This window comes from Mandrillus leucophaeus, unplaced genomic scaffold (genome assembly GCF_000951045.1).
Source record: "Mandrillus leucophaeus isolate KB7577 unplaced genomic scaffold, Mleu.le_1.0 Scaffold806, whole genome shotgun sequence".
NCBI classification, from domain to species: domain Eukaryota; kingdom Metazoa; phylum Chordata; class Mammalia; order Primates; family Cercopithecidae; genus Mandrillus; species Mandrillus leucophaeus.
In genome coordinates this window covers 153441-160310 of record NW_012108764.1, presented here as the reverse complement: position 1 = coordinate 160310, position 6870 = coordinate 153441, and positions in this window count along the sequence as shown.

The following is a 6870-nucleotide window of genomic DNA, read 5'->3' as shown; positions in this document are numbered from 1 at the left end:
TGAGGCCTTGATGATGAGACTAGTGGCTTTATAAGAAGAGGAAGAGAGATTTGAGCTGGCATGCTCTTGCCTTCTTGTCATGTGATGCCCTCTGCCATGTTACGACTTAAGAAAAAAGACTCTCACCAGATGCAGCCCCTCAACTTTGGACTTCCAAGCCTCCAGAGCTGTAAAGAAATAAGCTTTTTTTCTTTAACAATTGTCCAGTCTTAGATATTCTGTTTAGCAACAGAAAACCAACCAAGACAGAAAACTGAAAGTGAAAATTTGGGCTATTGCTAATAATAAATACCTAAAAAATGTAAGTGCATCTTTGGAGCTGGGTAATGAGTGGAGGCTAGATGAATATGGAGGAGTAGGCTGTAAAATGCCTATATTGCCATGAATGGAGTGTTAACAGTGATTCTCACAGGGGCTTGTAAGAAGAGAAGACTTAGGAAAGTCTGAAACTTATTAAAGATTATTTAAGTGGCTATGACCATAATACTGCTAGAAATATGGACAGTGAAGGCCATTCTGGTGTGATCTCAGGTGGAACTGAGGAACAAAATATTGAAACCTGGACTGAAGAGCATCCTTATTATTTGGACAAAAAACTTTACTTGATTGTGTCATGCCTGAGAGCTTTATGGAATCCAAAACTTAAGAACAATAAAAATGGATATATGACAGAAGAAATATCTAAGTAGCAAAGCAATGAGGCTGCCAAATAGCTACTTTTAACTGCTTACATTAAGCTGTTAGAGGTAAAAGAATAACTTTTACCTTGTAGTCAGAATTTGTAATCAAAAAGGAGGCAAAGCAGAAAGATTGAAAAACTCTTAGTCTGGCCATGTGAAGAGTGAAAAGCATGTTTGGGAGAGAAAACCAAGTGTGTGGCCCAGCAACCATTTTCTAAAGATATTAGGATTGTTAGAAGGGGTCAGCAAGACAACAAAAAAGACCGCAAAGACATTTTAGAGATTTTTGAAACTGCCTCTCCCATCATAGGTCCAGAGGGCCAGAAGAGCAGAATGACTTCAGGGGATGGGGGATGGACCCAAGGTGCCCTCCAGGGAACTGATGCTCATGGCTGCCCCTAGTCTTTTCTCCTTGCTTTCCAGCACAGTGTTCTTTGGCTTCCACAGCCATGGTTCTTTTAGGCTGACATGTGGCTTGGGCCAAAGGTTCAGAAGATGCAAGTGACAAATCTTGGCAGGAGTCACATAAGCCTGCAGGCATACACAAATCAAGACTTGTGGGGTCACAGCTTCCTCCACCTGGATTTCAAACTGTGTTGCAAACAGCAGACTGGTCTTGTGGCAGAGGCAGAGCCACTACAGAGAACCTTTATTAGGTCTATGCCAAGTGGAAATATAGGGATTGAGCCAGAGCTGCCACAGGGAGCTCCCACAAGGGCAATGCCTAGTGAATCTCCCAGGGTAAGGCCATTCACAAGACACTAGAACTGTAGAGCTACCAGTATGCAATACCAGCGTGGAGGAACTGCAGGCACAACACTTCAACATGAGAGAACTGCTGCATGGGCTGAACCCAGCAAAGACATAGAGGTAGGGCTGCCTGAGGCCTCAGTGGCCCAAACACCCCAGTGTGTCTGGGATGTGGCAGAAGGAGTGAAAAAAAATCTATTTTGAAGGTTTTAGACTTAATATTGTTTTCCCTGTTGGATTTTGGACTTAGTTGGGACCAGTTACCTCTTATTTCTTGACTCCCTTTTCTGAATGGAAACATCTATTATTGCATTTATTATAACCATTATATAACTTATTATTTATATTATTACTAGAAATAGAACCTGTTACTCCTTTCAGAAGGTAACATAATTAATTTGTTGCTTAAGTAATTATTGAATTATATATTAAAATATAAACTTTATTATAGCAATCTCACTATGGACATACTCATTAACATTTGACCTCCATGAGCTTAGCACCTAGCATGGAACTTGGTACCAATAAGGGTTCAATTATTTTTTTCTGAATAAAAAAATGAATAATTTTATGACACTTTACATCAAACTGTGGAATTAAAGTTGTTTACTATATATGCACTTTTGTGTGTGTGTATGTGTGTATAAGAATTGTAGATAATATGCTCAAAAGTCCTTTTGTCCTCAATGAAATAAAAAATCTCCAAGGGCTTTTGCAGATCGTGGTGTTGATGGTAGATGATAGGTAGGAGGCTTCATGCTCTATGGATTCTCTCTCTTATAGAAACACCTACATTTGATCCCCAATTTGATTATCTCCATAAAACCTAGAAACCTGGTACAAACAGTTGGCTTTCTCATAAATAGTGGACATTTTTTGTTTTCAGGCTCATGACACCATCTCAGCCTACTTGTATTTTTCATAGATAAGGTAAATATATACCACATATTATTGGAGATGGTAGTGTAACATCATTATCTTACAAATATTCAGTTATACACAAAAAATTGCAATAATTTTACAGTTATGTAGAAATAGTATTGAATAATTTGTTATTCTAAAGTTGCCTTTAATATTTTCTTTGTGCCAATACTAATGGTATATTCTTGAAATCTCATTCATAAGAAAACTAAAAGTATACAACTTCCTCATAAATGTGTAGAAACAGTAATGCTCTTCTACAATACTGTTACAATAACCCTGATCAAAAATAACATTATACCCTCAAGTTTGTCAGAATCTTCAACTCATTATTGTTCTTGTTTTAGAATTTACACAAGAAATCTACCTTTAGATACTACTGGATAACTTAAACAAGTTTATTCTTAAATCAATGAGAACTATTTCAAGACTCGGTCAGTAAGTGTTTTGTATTTACCTCTTCTTATATATACCATCTAAAACTAAAAATGGAAGCAAAAGCTAAATTTATTGTTTGAGATTGTCACTAGAACATATTTACAGAAAAACAATACTATCACAAAATACACATCACCTAGTTTATTCAAAGAATAATTTCAAAATTAAATGTTTTAAATAAGAAAATTGTCAGTTATTCCAAATAAATCTGATAAAAGAAACACTGAATTCTCTTAGTTTTTAATGTAACAACCTTTGAATAAACTACCTTGTTCAATTTTACTATATTACAAATTTAAAAATCATTGTACCTTTAATTTTCTATCTTGTTAATTATAATCAATTAAATTCACAATATTAGTTGTTATTTTTATATATGATTTAAAATATTTTGACATTAAAATAACCCAATAGAAAAAAAGCTAGTTTATTTGATGTTTTCAAAGAAATTTTATCATTTCAAACTATCTAATTATCAATCTACTGAAAGCTAAGTAATGGTACATATTTAGCCCTGCTATTTAATACTTTAACAATATAATGATTTTGCATTACTATTCCAGGAATATAGGTTTAAATTATTCATAAAGGATAATTTAATTCTAAAATGAGTGGAGAACTACACCTTACATAAGTTATGCTTGCATCTAATTATTTGGATATAGCTTCTTATTGGAAATGATTATGTTTAACAGTAAATAGATTTTTCTCTCTATCATATGACAGGTTATTTATCTTCCCTAACAAGTCAATACTTTTTTCAAGCAAAATAACTTATTTATAGTGACAAGAAGACCTTTCCTATTTTATATGTAAAATCTTTATCCCGCTGCATTTTACAATTTTAACACAGAGTAAAAAAGTTTTGTGAACCAAAATAGTGATGGGTAGCCCATAAAGGTACAGAAGCATTATTTTGTTAAAATTAGTAAGTTTTTTTTTTTTAAGTTTTAATATTTAAAGACCCCAGAGATCAAGCAAAGTGTATATAAAACTTTTCTTTTGGTGCAGATCATTTTCATTACCTCTTCAAGTTAATTATTATTGGTTTATAGAATGCTATTAATTCTTCTATATTTATTGTTTTATTTACTAAATTCTTAAAGATGTAATATGTTTTCATTGGCTATTTGAAACAAACAATTATTGTTACATTTTATATTTTATTCGGATATCTGTATTTTTTGTGTTTCATGCCTCACTTTTTAAATTCATCAATTAGTTTGTTTTCAAAATAGAGAGAGAGAAAGCATGGATGATGTGCCAAGCATTGCCCCAGTTTCTGAGAAGGAAGGAGTAGAAAAAATAATACAGTCCTTGGTTCTTATGAAACCTTAAATCTTTTTTTTTTTTTAAATACTTTATGTTCTAGGGTACATGTGCACAATGTGCAAGTTTGCTATATATGTATACATGTGCCATGTTGGTGTGCTGCACCCATTAACTCATCATTTACATTAGGTATATCTCCTAATGCTATCCCTTCCCCCTTCCCCCACCCCACAACAGGCTCCAGTGTGTGATGTTCCCCTTCCTGTGTCCAAATGTTCTCATTGTCCAATTCACACCTATGAGTGAGAACATGCGGTGTTTGGTTTTCTGTTCTTGGGATAGTTTGCTAAGAATGATGAAAACCTTAAATCTAACAGGAAAAGTAGACATCTTACAAATTTAATTAATTCCAACTGACATAGTATTATGAATATAAGCTTGTATAGAAGCATATGCCGGAGGACCAAGACATATGAAATTCTTATCACACAATTTACATTTAAGGCAAATAACTAAAATAAGGGAAATACAGTAATAAAACAAGATGTAGTTTTTAAAACTGAGGCTGTTTTTTTCCTGAAGATATTTTGATAACGGGAGAAATGAAGGACTTCAAAATAAAGGAGATTTAGACAGCTCTCATAAAGGAGACTTGGATAGCTCTCAATAGGAAATTATGTTCTCTTTGCCAAATGCCAAGGACATATCTAAAGTTTCTTGCATTGTAGCAGTAGAGAGAACAGTTATACCCATAAAGTAGTGGCAAGTTTTAACATAACTAAATATGAGGCACTATCTAGCATTTACTCTGATTTTTCATAATTTATGCAATGACAAATGGAAAGTAAAGGCTATTGTTGCTGAAATATAATTTTTGATGACTTTATACTTCTAAGTTTCAACTTTGATGGAGATCGAAAAATTTTTGTAACTCCCATATCAGCCATATCATAAGGAACTAGTGGTTTCAATCAAAACATGACAGACTAGACGCAGCCAGGTGGAACAACTCCCCACGAAGGACCAAGACCAATGGCACGCTCCTAATAGATCTTCAGAGGGAAGGCACCTAGAGTGGATGGAGGGAAGACACAGAAACTGGGCTGAAGGGAGAAAGCTAGGAACCCTGCATGGGGCTAGCATACTCCAGGACTCACTCCTGGTCCACAACGGCAGGGGGAATGAGTGTGTTTAACTGGTAAGGAGCAATCCGCTCTCGCCATGGGCCTCTGGAACCCCAGCAGAAGGAGATCTCTCAGTTACCATGGACACTCTAGTTGTCGGGGGAGCTGCTTAAAGAAATGGTAGAAGCAGCAAGCCAGGTGATGAAGAGCCCACAGGGTTTGGTGTGGGAGCATCTGCAGTGGAACAAAGATAGGGACGGCCATCCATCTAGGCTCAACTTGTTCCCATAAGAGACTTTAGCCCTATGAGAACTGTTAACCCTATCTCAACTTTGCAGGGCAGTCTTGCCCATCAGATGAGGCCGGTCCGACTTGAGCTCCCCTTGGTCTCCTGGCCTCTCCCATGGCCCCGGCATACCTCTGCATGCTTGCAGGGCAGTCTCAGGTTCCCTGGGGGCCTGAACTACACAAACTGCACTGACAGACCGTGCCTGACTGGCGGAGAGTTTCAGTGAGGTGGCCCCTGCATCCATACACCAGCCCGCACGTTCCCTCCCTATATTGCAGCTTCCCGCGGGCCCACAGCAACGCCCCACATCACTTTGCTGGCACATGTATGCAAGGGTGGGTTTCGCTTTCCTTGCCCCACCAGTGTGCAGGAGTGCAGTCTGCCTCCCTTCCCACCACCAAACACCATGGCAGACAGAGGCTCGCCGCAGAGGCTTGGCAGTCACAGAGTCAGACAGCCCCACCCCTAACACCACCTGTCCTTGGGCTAACACTGCTCAGAGTACAGCAGATCCTTTCCCCACACAGAACGATCACTCCGTCTTGCAGGGCACAGAGAACGCACCCAGACCTATGCCCACCAGCACCCCACCTCGGAGCCAACAGCACCTTTAGTGCTAAAACAGAGTGGCCAGCAGGGGACCTCTACACCCCCTACTGGGTAGCCTCCATCACTATGGTGAACACCTTCAGGGAGCCAGGCACCCCAGCACCCACTAGCACTCTGCTGCAGTTTATTCAACTGCTGCTGTTGGCATGTGCAAAGGAAGACAAATCCCATTGTCCCCACACTTCCAAATGCTTTGGCTGATGCCACCCATCAGAATAGAGTGACTAGCGGTCTGGGAGCACCTCAGTCCTAGCAGCAAAGAGGATTTCTAACCTCAATGAGCCAGAGAACAAACTCAGGGCCCAATACAAGTCCCCGGGAGATAGAGCATGCAGTCCGGGAGTTGGGAACTGAGCACTGGCCTCCTAAAATCTTCCAGAAATAAAGCTAAGTCAGTTGAGTCCACCTTATACCACCATCAAAGCTTCAAGGTCATCAAATAGGATAAAAGAAAAAAAAAAAAATCCAAAGGTCAGCAGCCTCAAATATTGAAAGTAGATAACCCCAAATGATGAGAAAGAATTAGTGCAAGAAACCTGAAAACTCACAAAGCTAGAGTGTCTTCTTTCCTCCAACCACTCCAGGAACGGTTTTGAACCAGGCTGAGATGGGCTGAAATGTCAACAATAGTATTCACAATATGAATAGGAGTAAAGATCACTGAGCTACAGGAGTACCTTGAAACCCAATACAAGGAAGTTAAAAATCATGGTAAAACAATGCAGGAGCTCACAGACAAAATAGCCAGGATAGAAAAGAATGTAAGCCTGACAGAACTGAAAAACAC